The sequence below is a fragment of the Capra hircus genome, chromosome 2 (genome assembly GCF_001704415.2).
Source record: "Capra hircus breed San Clemente chromosome 2, ASM170441v1, whole genome shotgun sequence".
NCBI lineage: Eukaryota > Metazoa > Chordata > Mammalia > Artiodactyla > Bovidae > Capra > Capra hircus.
The window spans coordinates 101290688-101305697 of NC_030809.1; positions in this window are offsets into that span (position 1 = coordinate 101290688).

The window sequence follows — 15010 nt, forward strand, 5'->3', positions numbered from 1 at the left end:
CTCTTCAGACTGAAGAACTTCCTTTATCATTGCTTGTTGTTCAGGCATCTTGACAGTAACATTTCTTGTTTTTCTTTTGTCTGAATATATCTTCATTTTGGCTTTATTCTTAAAGAATATTTTTACTGGGTATACAATTTTGGGTTGGCATTTTTTCCTTTTAGAATTTTCCTATGTTGTTCTACTGTCTTCTGATGACCATAATTTCTGATGAGAAGCCAGTGTCCGTGTGAGTCCTTGTTCCTCTGAAGTACTTCGTCATTTTTTTCCTGACTACTTTTAATACTCTTCTCTTTATATTTGGTTTTCATGTTTTTGATCATACTGTGCTTAGATTTTATTGCTAAGTTACTGAAACTGTATATTCATGTCTTTCACCATAGATGAGAGATTTGGGGCCATTATTTCCTCCATTTTGTTTTGAAAGGGGGTGCACCAATTTTATTTTACATTTTAGTATCTGGGTCTTGGATTCCATTTTCACCTTTTAGTCTTTTTGATATTTTACCACAGATCTCTTTAAGGACCAGCTCACATATCATTTTATATTAGAGGTAATGTTCCCTCATCTGAGCTTCTATTATTATTTGTTTATTGTAACATTCATAATTAGTTAATCATATATATCTTTCTGCCCAGCAGGATTTTGCACTACATTAACCAGGAACTGATTCACAGAATTAACATATATGGTATTTAGCATAATAAATATTTTGAATTAAAAAAAACTAGTGAAACTCCCTTATATATAATTTAATTGTGTTGACTTCTGGTTTCTAGTTCTAGTACTTGTATTGTAGCAAACAGTATCTTGGTAAAGAAAAGAATATAAAAATGTTAATGTATATTAAACTCTGATTACAAGGGTAACATCCATTTTTATATTTTCATATAATATATGATTAGGTTTTTCAGCTATTTTATTTTATTTTTAAATGGTGTTAAAATATACATAACATAACAATTACCATCTTAACTATTTTTAAGTGTACACTTCAATGGTAATAAATAAATTTACATTGTTGTGTAGTCAATACTACCATCCATCCCTATAATTCTTTTCATCTTGTAAAACTGAAATCTATATCTATTAAACAGTAGCTCTCCATTCTATGCTTTCCCCAGCTCTTGGCAACCACCACTGTACTTTCTATCATTATGATTTTGACTGAGTAGTTGATATGAGAATTAATATATAATTTGTCTTTTTGTGACTGGCTTATTTCACTTAGGATAATGATCTCAATGAGGGCTTCCCTGGTGGCTCAGATGGTAAAGTGTCTGCCTACAATGCAGGAGACCTGGGTTTGATCCCTGGGTCAGGAAGATCCCCTGGAGAGGGAAATGGCAACCCACTCCAGTACTCTTGCCTGGAAAATCCCATGGACGGAGGAGCTTGGTAGGCTACAGTCCATGGGGTCACAAAGAGTCGGACATGACTGAGTGACTTCACTTCACATCAATGATCTCAAGGTTCATACACATTGCAGATCACATATATTGATAGGCCATCAATAAAAGTGTGTGTGAAGTGATATTTCATTATGTTTTGACTTGCATTTTCCAAATGATTAGTGATGATAAGCATCTTTTCATGAGCTTGTTAACCATTTGTATATCTTCTTTGGAGAGCTGTCTACTCAGGTCCTTTGCACATTTCTGAATTGGCTTGTTTGGTTTACTTGTTAAATTTTAGGAATTCTGTATGTATTCTGAATATTGATCCTTTATCAGATATATGATTTGCAAATATCTTCTGCTATTCTCTAGGTTGCCTTTTTACTTTATGTGAGTGAAGTCACTCAGTCATGTCCGACTCTTTGTGACCTCATGGACTGTAGCTTACCAGGCTCCTCCGTCCATGGCATTTTTCCAGGCAAGAATACTGGAGTGAGTTGCCATTGCTATTTCTGCAAAAACATTGGAATTGAAAAAGAATTGCAGTGTGGTTCATTGATAGCATCATGTTCATTTTAGGTGTACAGCAAAGTGATTCAGCTGTATATATTCTTTTTCAGATTCTTTTCCATTTTAAGTTATTACAAAGTATTGAATATAATTCTCTGTGCTGTTCAATTGGTCTTTGCGGTTTATCTATTTTATATACAGTAGTATCTGTTAACCCCACATTCCTAACTTATACCTTACTACCTCCCCCCTGTGATAACCATAAATTTGTTTTCTATGTCTGTGAGTCTGTTTTTGTTTTGTAAATAAGTCTATTTGTAAAATTTTTAAGATTTCACATAAAAATGATATCATGGTATTTGTTTGACTTACTTAGTATGATAATATCTAGGTCTATCCATGTTGCTGCAAATAACATTATTTTGTTCTTTCTTATGACTGAGTAATATCCTATTATGTATATGTACCACACCTTCTTCATCTATCCATCTGTTGATGAGCATTTAGGTTGCTTTCATGTCTGGGCTATTGTAAATTGTGCTTCTATGAACGTTGGGGTGCACATATCTTTTCAGATTAGAGTTTTCATCTTTTCCAGATATAGACTCAGGAGTAGTAGTACTACAGCAAATGATAGCTCTATTTTTAGTTTTTTGAGAAGTGTTCATACTGTTTTCCATAGTGGCTGCACCAATTTACATCCCCACTAACATTGTAAGCTCCGATACTTTGGCCCCCTGATGCCAAGAGCCAACTCATTAGAAAAAGACCCTGATTTTGGGAAAGATGGAGGGCAGGAGGAGAAGGGGACAACAGAGGATGAGATGGTTGGAGGGCATCATCAGCTTAATGGACATGAGTTTGAGTAAGCTCCAGGAGATGGTGAAGGACAGGAAAACCTGGCATGCTGCAGTCCGTGGGGTTGCAAAGAGTTGGACACGACTGAGCGACTGAAGAACAACATCAACAACCATGTAAAAGAGTTCTCTTTTCTCTACACTCTCTCCAGCATTTATTATTTGTAAAGTTTTGATGATGGCCATTCTGACTGGTATGGGTAATATTTCATTGTAGTTTTGATTTGCACTTCTCTAATAAGTAGCGATGTTGAGCACCTTTTCATGTGCCTATCAGCCATCTGTATGACTTCTTTGGAGAAATGTATATTTAGGTCCTCTGCCCACTTTAAAAAACATTTGTTTACTTATTTATTTGACTGTGCCAGGTCTCGGTTGTGGCATGTGAGATTTAGTTCCCTGACCAAGGGTTGAATTGAGGTCCCCTGCATTAGGAGCACAGAATCTTAACCATGATTGGGTTGTTTGGTTTGTTTTTTTTTTTTAATTTTGTCTGACATTACTATAGCCATTCCTGTTTTCTTTTGTTTGCTATTTGCGTGAAATATCTGTTTTCATTCTTTCACTTTCAACCTGTTTGTGTCTTTGGTTCTCAGGTGAGTCTCTTGTAGAAAGCATATAGTTGAATCATATGTTTTTATCCATTTTCCAGTCTCTGTCTTTTGATTAGGGTGTTTAATTCATTTACATTTAATTATAGGAGAAGGTATAATCCAGAGTAAAATGTGATTAAAAGTAGAGGTAGCTTTCTTAGTCCCGATGAGAAACTTTTGAGTGTACTGGGGCAGGGGTGAGTCATTTTATTTGGATATTAACGGAAAGGATGCAGGAAGTTGGACCACTTATGGACATCCGAATTACAAATAAAAGAATGGGTTACCTATTGGGATAAGTGTGGGAAAACTTTTAGAATGGTAAGTGTCTATGGAGGGTTGTGGAGAAAACATCTAGAATGACTCAGAATAATGGTAAATTCTAGCTGATTTGCAAGTATTAAATCCATGGGTTCAAGCTGGAGGCTATAAATGAAAGGAAGGATTCTGTTTTCAAAAGTATTTTCAAGCCCACAGCAAACATTATTCTCAATGGTGAAAAACTGAAAGCATTTCCTCTACAATCAGGAACAAGACAAGGGTGTCCACTCTCACCACTATTATTCAACATAGTTTTGGAAGTCCTAGCTACAGCAATTAGAGAAAAAAAAGTAAATAAAAGGAATCCATTTAGGAAAAGATGTAAAACTCTCACTGTTTGCAGATGACATGATACTGTACATAGAAAACCCAAAAGAAACTATCAGAAAATTACTAGAACTAGTTAGTAAATTTGGCAAAGTTGCAAGATACAAGGTCAATACACAGAAATCGCTTGCATTCTTATATACTAACAATGGAAAATCAGAAAGAGAAATTAAGGAATTAGTACCATTCACCATTGCAACAAAAATAGTAAAATATCTAGGAATAAACCTACCCAAGGAGACAAAAGACCTATATATGGAAAACTATAAGACACTGATGAAAGAAATCAAAGATGACATAAACAGATGAAGAGATATTCCATGTTCCTGGGTAGGAAGAATAAATATTGTGAAAATGATTATACTACCAAATGCAATCTGCAGATTCACTGTGATCCCTATCAAATTACCAATGGCATTTTCCACAGAACTAGAATGAAAACTTTCACTATTTATATGGAAACACAAAAGACCCCAAATAGCCAAAACAGTCTTGAGAAAAAAAAAATGAAGCTGGAGGAGTCAACCTTCCTGACTTCAGGCTATTCTACAAAGCTACAGTCATCAAGACAGCATGGTACTGGCACAAAAACAGAAATATAGACCAATGGAACAAGATAGAGAACCCAGACATAAACCCACACACCTGTGGGTACCTTATTTTTGATAAAGGAAGCAAGAATATACAATAGCACAAAGATAGCCTCTTCAATAAGTGGTCCTGGGAAAACTGGACAGCTATGTGCAAAAGAATGATATTAGAACACTACCTATCACCATACACAAAGATAAACTCAAAATGGATTAAAGACCTAAATGTAAGGTCAGAAACTATTAAACTCTTGGAGGAAAACTTAGAACACTCTATGACATAAACCAAAGCAAGATCTTCTATGACCTACCTCCTAGAGTAATGGAAATAAAAACAAAAATAAGCAAGTGGGACCTAATTAAACTTAAAAGCTTTTGCACAGCAAAGGAAACTATAAACAAGGTGAAAAGACGACCCTGAAAATGGGAGAAAATAATAGCTAAGGAAACAACTGGAAAATAATTGATTTCTAAAATATACAGGCAGCTCATACAACTCACACCAGAAAAGCAAACAACCCAGTCAAAAAGTGGGAAAGGGACCTGAAGAGACATTTCTCCAAAGACGACATACAGATGTAACAAGCACATGAAAAGATGCTCAATATCGCTCATTATTAGAGAAATGCAAAACTACAATGAGATACCATCTCACACCAATCAGAATGGCCATCATCAAAGTCTACAAACAATAAATGCTGGAGAGGGTGTGGAGAAAAGGAAACACTCTTGCATTCCTAGTTGGAATGTAGACTGATACAACCATTATGGAAGATGGTATGGAGATTCCTTAAAAAGCTAGGAGTAAAACCACTATATGACCTAGCAATCCCACTCCTATGCATATACCCTGAGGAAACCAAAATTGAAAAAGATATGTGTACCCAGATGTTCATTGTAACACTATTTACAATAGCTAGAACATGGAAGTAACCTAGATGTCCATTGACAGATGAAAGGATAAAGAAACTGTGGTACATGTATATAGTAAAATACTACTCAGCCATGAAAATGAATGCATTGGAACCCATTCTAATGAGGTGGATGAACCTAGAGCCTATTATACAGTGTGAAGTAAGTCAGAAAAAGAAATATAAATATTGTATACTGACACACATATATGGAATCTAAAAAGATGGCACTGATGAATTTATTTTCAGGGCAGCAATGGAGAAACAGAAGTAGAGAATAGACTATGGACATGGAGGGAGGAGAAGAGGGAGAAGGGGAGATGTATGGAGGGAATAACATAGAAATTTACAATACCGTATGTATAATAGATAGCCAATGGGAATTTGCTGTGTAACTCAGGAAAATCAAGCAGGGGCTCTGTGACAGGCTGAAGGGTGGGCATGGGGAGGGAGATGTGAGGGAGATCTAGAAGGGAGGGGACATGGGTGTACCTATGGCTGATTCTTATTGATATATGACAGAAAACCACAAAATTCTGTAAAGCAATTATTCTTCAATTAAAAAGTTTTTAAAAAAAGTCTTTTTAGATGTTACCTACTTTGGAAGTTCTTACAGGGAGGTCAAAGAATAACCTGTTGGAACTTGATGGTTACCTTAGTGTGCTGACCACTGATTTTTTTAAGGCAAGTGTCAAATATTTAATTTTTTCCACTATATAGTATTTTATATATTTATGTATTCAAATGTATGAGTGTTTATGGTTTTTGTGCTATGTGCTTTACCTAAAAATTATAAAGAATTCACTCCTCATGTTTTATTTTCTTCCATTCATATATGATTTAGTTATTATTATTTCTAAAGTTTGGATCTTTATTTTATCAGGAATACATACTGATATAAGACATTAAATAAGGTTTTGTTTTATTTTAATTTAGAAAATGGCTAGCCAGGAGTGAAGTCATCAACATAATGGAATAAGAGTTTTCTGCTATATTTCCCTCAAAAACTACCAATTTAGATGATTGCCCATGGACAGGAAAGGCTTTGTAGAAGTCCAGGAGTCCAATGGAGAAATTCCAGCACACTGTTGGAGCAAAAAAGAATCTGGCATTGGATGTGTTTAAGAGGGTAAGAGCTCAATGCCAAAGAATGCTCAAACTACTGCACAGTTGCACTCATCTCACACGCTAGTAAAGTAATGCCCAAAATTCTCCAAGCTAGGCTTCAACAGTATGTGAACCATGAACTTCTAGATGTTCAAGTTAGTTTTAGAAAAGGCAGAGGAACCAGAGATCAAATTGCCAACATCGATTAGATCATCGAAAAAGCAAGAGAGTTCCAGAAAAATATGTTAAAAAAAAGTGAAAGTGAAATTGCTCAGTCGTGTCCGACTCTTTGCAACTCCATGGACTGTAGCCTACCAGGCTCCTCCCTCCATGGGATTTTCCAGGCAAGAATACTGAAGTGGGTTGCAATTTCTCTCTCCAGGAGATCTTCTTGACCCAGGGTTTGAACCGGGGCCTCCCACATTGTAGGCAGATGCTTTACCATCTGAGCCACCAGGGAAATCCATACAGAAAAATGTGTACTTCTGTTTTATTGACTATGCCAAAGCCTTTGACTGTGTGGATCACAACAAAATGTGGAAAATCCTTCAAGAGATGGGAATACCAGACCACCTGACCTGCCTCTTGATAAATCTGTATGCAGGTCAGGAAGCAACAGTTAGAACTGGACATGGAACAACAGACTGGTTCCAAATCGGCAAAGAAGTACGTCAAAGCTGTATATTGTCACCCTGCTTATTTAACTTATATGTAGAATACATCATGAGAAATGCTGGGCTGGATGAAGCAGAAGCTGGAATCAAGATTGCCGGGAGAGAAATATCAATAACCTCAGATATGCAGATGACACCACCCTTATGGCAGAAGTGAAGAAGAGCTAAAGAGCCTCTTGATGAAAGAAGAGAGTGAAAAAGTTGGCTTACAGCTCAACATTCAGAAAATGAAGATCATGGCATCTGGTCCCATCACTTCATGGGAAATAGATGGAGAAACAGTGTCAGACTTTATTTTTTGGGGCTCCAAAATCCTTGCAGATGGTGATTGCAGCCATGAAAGCATGTAGAGCAGGTGTATCCATAGGAAAAGTTTAAGAAAGCCTGAGAATTCCTAACAGAGTGGACAGAAGGTATTTCTCTTCTGAAGCCAGCCAGTAAAGGGTGAAGGAATTTATTGCTTCTTCATATGTGAAAACAGCAATGAAAGACTTTGAGGAACATCAAAAATCAAGGAAACTGACCCCAAAGATATAGAGATCTGTGATTTTCCTAATACAGAATTTAAAATAGATGTTGTAAGGAAGCTCAGTGTCTAGTAAGACAACGCAGAAAGACAATTTAATAAAATCAGGAAAATAATACATAATAACAAGAAGTTTAACATAGATACAGAGATCATAAAAAGGATTGAACAGGAATTTTGGAGCTCAAAAGGACAGTAAGTGAAATGAAAAATGCAAGAGTGAGCAACAACAGGCTGAATCAAGCAGAAGAAAAAAATTTTAAAATAGAAGATAGGTCATTTGAAATTATCCAGTCAGAGGAGAACAAAGGAAAAGAATGAAAAAGTGTAAATAAAATGTACATGAATTATGGAATTCGTTAAAAGAAAGTCTATGCATTATACAGGCTCAATATTCAGTAAACTAAGATCATGGCATCTGTTCCCATCACTTCATGGGAAATAGATGGGGAAACAGTGTCAGACTTTATTTTTTGGGGCTCCCAAATCACTGCAGATGGTGACTGCAGCCATGAAATGAAAAGACGCTTACTCCTTGGAAGGAAAGTTATGACTAACCTAGATAGCATATTAAAAAGCAGAGACATTACTTTGCCAACAAAGGTCCGTCTAATTAAGGCTATGGTTTTTCCAGTGGTCATGTATGGATGTGAGGTTGGACTATAAAGAAAGCTGAGCACCAAAGAGTTGATGCTTTTGAACTGTGGTGTTGGAGAAGACTCTTGAGAGTCCCTTGGACTGCAAGGAGATCCAACCAATCCATCCTAAAGGAGATCAGTCCTAGGTGTTCATTGGTAGGGCTGATATTGAAGCTGAAACTCCAGTACTTTGGCCACCTGATGTGAAGAGCTGACTCATTTGAAAAGACTCTGATGCTGGGAAAGATTGAGAAGGGGATGACAGAGGGTGAGATGGTTGGATGGCATCGCCAACCCAATGGACATGAATTTGGGTCAACTCTGCGAGATGGTGATGGACAGGGAAGCCTGGCGTGCTGCTGTCCATGGGGTCTCAAAGAGTTGGACGTGACTGAGTGACTGAACTGAATTGAATGCATTATACAATATTGGAGTCCCAGAAGAGAAGAGAGAAAGGGGCGGGTAGAGAGCTTATTTAAATGAGTAATGGATCATAACATCAAAAATCTGGGGAGAGATTTGGATATCCAAATTCATGAAGTTCACAGATTCCACAAAATTTTCAACCCAAAACAATCTTCTCCAAAACACAGTATAATAAAACTGTCTAAAATCAGAGAGAATTTTAAAAGCATCAAGAGAAAAGATATTCCTCACATACAAGGGAATCCCCATAAGAGTATCAGTGGATTTCATAGCGGAAACTTTGCAGGCCAGAAGAAAGTGCCATTATATATTCAAACTGCTGAAAGGTAAAAACTGCCACCCAAAACACTCGTCAAAGTTGTTCTTCAGAATTAAGGAGACATAGTTGAAAGTTCTTTAAGCTGAAATGAAGGATTCAGTAGGGCACAAGGTGACTGTGGACAAGCCAGTATGTTTTCTAACTTTACTATATACTCAGAAATCTCAGGTGTTATCTCATAGTTTGAATTTTAAGAATTTGCTTTCTAATAAGTTCCCAGGTAATAACAATGCTAATGATCCATGTATAATACTTTGAGTTTCAAGGACTAATTCAGTGCATTTTAAAATCATCTAGGGAGCTTTTTAAATTTCCACTGTATGGTTCGCAGCCTTACCATTTAAATCAGAATATAGAGGAGTGAGAACTAGGGATAAGTATATTTTAGGGACCCCAGGTGATTTGAAAGTAGAGTGAAATTTGGAAACTACTGCTGCTGCTGCTGCTAAGTCGCTTCAGTCGTGTCCGACTCTGTGCAGCCCCATAGACGGCAGCCCACCAGGCTCCCCGTCCCTGGGATTCTCCAGGCAAGAACACTGGAGTGGGTTGCCTACTGGAAGTATGCTAAAATACTCCCCCACTACCTTCTTGTGAATACAAGACACTTTGTTTAGGCCATTTTCATTGTAATATAAAATGGAGATCCAGCTGATTGGTGGGAATAGGCAAGTGGAAGATACTTATATATATGTATTTATTTGTATACCTGTCTATCTAAAATTAATCAATCTATCTGTCTATCTGCCTATCATCTATCTATCTTACATGACATATATAAGAGCTGGAGAGAGAACTAAAGTAGAAACTGAAGAATATGACTCTATATCACCCTGGTGTTTTTGGTGGAGGCACTTAACCCAGAAATGAATTACCTTTAAAGGTTTCATTGCCAGAGGGGGGGAAAAAAACTTCCTTTACTAATTGCTCTTTGCTTACTGTCTATCCACATGTATAATCTCAGTTAAACTTGATGAAAATATTTGCAACACATACTGACAGAATAGTATCCAGAAGGTATAACAAACACCTAAAAGATGAAAACCCTAATTTAAAAAAAAAATGAGCAAAAGACACAAACAGGAACTTCTCCAAAGATGGAACACAAATAGCTTATAAATATAGAAACGCTGCTCAACCTTGTTTGCAATCAAGTAAATGCAAATAAAAATTGCAAGATACAATTTCAGATCCACAAGACTGGCAAAACAAATGGAATGGAAATTAAGTGTTGATGAAGATATGGGACAACAAGAATTTCATCCTTTACTGTTGGCCCCAGAAAGTGATATGATCACTTGGGAAAACAGTTTAGCTTTACCTACTAAAATTGAACTTCTTAGTGTAAGTCGTTCAGTCGTGCCTGACTCTTTGTGACCCCATGGACTATACAGTGCGTGGAATTCTCCAGGCCAGAATACTGGAGTGGGTAACTGTTCCCTTCTTTAGGGGATCTTTCCAACTGAGGGATCAAACCCAGGTCTCCCGCATTGCAGGAAGATTCTTTACCAGCTGAGCCACCAGGGAAGCCCTTCTTACAATCTTATAATTCCACATTCTGTTGTAGGAATATGCTTTAGAAAGGCTTTTGCACAAATGTACCAGAAAAAAATGTATAAAAATATTTATGTCAGGGGCAGCGGCCTAGAGTGCCAGGCTGTGACGGCGCAGGAACGGCTGAGAGGAACTACCCTGTGTCCGAGGTCAGTGGTGGCCGGGAGGAGCTACCCAGCGTCCGAGGTCAGTAGCAGCTGGGAGGAGACACCCCAGGTCCGAGGTCAGGGGCGGGTGGGAGAAGCCACCTCGCGCCCGAGGCCAGGGACAGTGACCCTGAGGAGCCACCCCGAGCCCGAGGCCAGGAGCGGCAGCTGGGAGGAGCCGGAGGCCAGGGCCAACGGCTGGGAGGAGCAACCTGAGGAGCGGTGGCTGCGCAGGCACAGGAGGGCCTAGAGGAGCTATCCCACATTGAAGATCAGGAACGGCGGTGGTAAGGAGATACCCCTTGTCCAAGGTAAGGAGCAGCGGCTGTGCTTTGCTGGAGCAGCCGTGAAGAGATACCCCACGCCCGAGGTAAGAGAAACCCAAGTAAGATGGTAGGTGTTGCAAGAGGGTATCAGAGGGCAGTCACACTGAAACCATACTCACAGAAAACTAGTCAATCTAATCACACTAGGACCACAGCCTTGTCTAACTCGAGGAAACCAAGCCATGCCCGCGGGGCAACCCAGGGTGGTCGGGTCATGGTGGAGAGGTCTGACAAAATGTGGTCCACTGGAGAAGGGAATGGCAAGCCACTTCAGTATTCTTGCCTTGAGAACCCCATGAACACTATGAAAAGGCAAAATGATAGGATACTGAAAGAGGAACTCCCCAGGTCAGTAGGTGCCCAATATGCTACTGGAGATCAGTGGAGAAATAACTACAGAAAGAATGAAGGGATGGAGCCAAAGCAAAAACAATACCCAGTTGTGGATGTGACTGGTGATAGAAGCAAGATCCGATGCTGTAAAGAGCAATATTGCATAGGAACCTGGAATGTCAGGTCCATGAATCAAGGCAGATTGGAAGTGGTCAAACGAGATGGCAAGGGTGAACGTTGACATTCTAGGAATGAGCGAACTAAAATGGACTGGAATGGGTGAACTGAACTCAGATGACCATTATATCTACTACTGTGGGCAGGAATCCCTCAGAAGAAATGGAGTAGCCATCATGGTCAACAAAAGAGTCCGAAATGCAGTACTTGGATGCAGTCTCAAAAATGACAGAATGATCTCTGTTTGTCTCCAAGGCAAACCATTCAACATCACAACTAATGCCTCAACTAATAATGCCAAAGAAGCTGAAGTTGAACGGTTTTATGAAGACCTACAAGACCTTTTAGAACTGACACCCAAAAAAGATGTCTTTTTCATTATAGGGGACTGGAATGCAAAAGTAGGAAGTCAAGAAACACCTGGAGTAACAGGCAAATTTGGCCTTGGAATGCGGAATGAAGCAGGGCAAAGACTAATAGAGTTTTGCCAAGAAAATGCACTGGTCGTAGCAAACACCCTCTTCCAACAACACAAGAGAAGACTCTACACATGGACATCACCAGATGGTCAACACTGAAATCAGATTGATTATATTCTTGTAGCCAAAGATGGAGAAGCTCTATACAGTTAACAAAAACGAGACCAGGAGCTGACTGTGGCTCAGATCATGAACTCCTTATTGCCAAATTCAGACTCAAATTGAAAACAGTAGAGAAAACTGCTAGAAAATTCAGGTATGACCTAAATCAAATTCCTTATGATTATACAGTGGAAGTGAGAAATAGATTTAAGGGCCTAGATCTGATAGATAGAGTGCCTGATGAACTATGGAATGAGGTTCATGACATTGTACAGGAGACAGGGATCAAGACCATCCCCATAGAAAAGAAATGCAAAAAAGCAAAATGGCCATCTGGGGAGGCCTTACAAATAGCTGTGAAAAGAAGAGAGGCGAAAAGCAAAGGAGAAAAGGAAAGATATAATCATCTGAATGCAGAGTTCCAGAGAATAGCAAGAAGAGATAAGAAAGCCTTCTTCAGTGATCAATGCAAAGAAATAGAGGAAAACAACACAATGGGAAAGACTATAGATATCTCTTCAAGAAAATTAGAGATATCAAGGGAACATTTCATGCAAAGATGGGCTTGATAAAGGACAGAAATTGTATGGACCTAACAGAACCAGAAGATATTAAGAAGAGGTGGCAAGAATACCCAGAAGAACCGTACAAAAAAGATCTTCATGACCCAGATAATCATGATGTGATCACTCATCTAGAGCCAGACATCTCGGAATGTGAAGTCAAGTGGGCCTTAGAAAGCATCACTACGAACAAAGCTAGTGGAGGTGATGGAATTCCAGTGGAGCTGTTTCAAATCCTGAAAGATGATGCTGTCAAAGTGCTACACTCAATATGCCAGCAAATTTGGAAAACTCAGCAGTGGTCACAGGACTGGAAAAGGTCAGTTTTCCTTCCAATTCCAAAGAAAGGCAATGCCAAAGAATACTCAAACTACTGCACAATTGCACTCATCTCACATGCTAGTAAAGTAATGCTCAAAATTCTCCAAGCCAGGCTTCAGCAATATGTGAACTGGGAACTCTCTGATGTTCAAGCTGGTTTTGGAAAAGGCAGAGGAACCAGAGATCAAATTGCCAACATCTGCTGGATCATGGAAAAAGCAAGAGAGTTCCAGAGAAACATCTATTTCTGCTTTATTGACTATGCCAAAGCCTTTGACTGTGTGGATCACAATAAACTGTGGAAAATTCTGAAAGAGATGGGAATACCAGACCACCTAACCTGCCTCTTGAGAAACCTATATGCAGGTCAGGAAGCAACAGTTAGAACTGGACATGAAACAACAGACTGGTTCCAAATAGGAAAAGGAGTACGTCAAGGCTGTATATTGTCACCCTGCTTATTTAACTTCTATGCAGAGTACATCATGAGAAACGCTGGACTGGAAGAAACACAAGCTGGAATCAAGATTGCAGGGAGAAATATCAATAACCTCAGATATGCAGATGACACCACCCTTATGGCAGAAAGTGAAGAGGAACTCAAAAGCCTCTAGATGAAAGTGAAAGAGGAGAGTGAAAAAGTTAGCTTAAAGCTCACCATTCAGAAAACGAAGATCATGGCATCCGGTCCCATCACTTCATGGGAAATAGATGGGGAAACAGTGGAAACAGTGTCAGACTTTATTTTTTCGGGCTTCAAAATCACTGCAGATGGTGATTGCAGCCATGAAATTAAAAGACGCTTACTCCTTGGAAGAAAAGTTATCACCAACCTAGATAGCATATTCAAAAGCAGAGACATTACTTTGCCGACTAAGGTCCGTCTTGTCAAGGCTATGGTTTTTACTGTGGTCATGTATGGATGTGAGAGTTGGACTGTGAAGAAAGCTGAGCGCCGAAGAATTGATGATTTTGAACTGTGGTGTTGGAGAAGACTCTTGAGAGTCCCTTGGACTGCAAGGAGATCCAACCAGTCCATTCTGAAGGAGATCAACCCTGGGATTTCTTTGGAAGGAATGATGCTAAAGCTGAAGCTCCAGTACTTTGGCCACCTCATGCGAAGAGTTGAGTCATTGGAAAAGACTCTGATGCTGGGAGGGATTGGGGGCAGGAGGAGAAGGGGATGACCGAGGATGAGATGGCTGGATGGCATCACTGACTCGATGGATGTGAGTCTGAGTGAATTCCGGGAGATGGTGATGGACAGGGAGGCCTGGCGTGCTGGGATTCATGGGGTTGCAGAGTCGGACTCGACTGAGCAACTGAACTGAACTGAACTGAAAATTTACTGAATCTAACCTTCAGTAAGAGAAGAATACATAAGTGAAGTGAAAGTGAAAGTTGCTCAGTTGTGTCCAAGTATTTGAGACCCTATGGACTATAGCCCTCCAGGCTCTTCTGTCCATGGGGATTCTCCAGGCAAAAATACTGGTGTGGGTTGCCATGCCTTTCTCCAGGGAATCTCCCCCCTGCCCCAAGCGATTTAACCTGGGTCTCTTGCTTTACAGACAGATTCTTTACCATCTGAGTCACTCACAAACTCACAGTACTAATAATAAAGAGGGGCTTTCCTGGTGGCTCAAGTGGTAAAGAATCTCCCTGCCAATGCATGAACAGCAGGATACATGTGTTCGGTCCGTTGGGATCAATCCCCTGGAGATTGGTTGGGAAGACACCTTGGAGAAGGAAATGGCAACCCACTCCTGTATTCTTGGAGAATCCCATGAACAGAGGAACCTGATGGGCTTCAGTTCA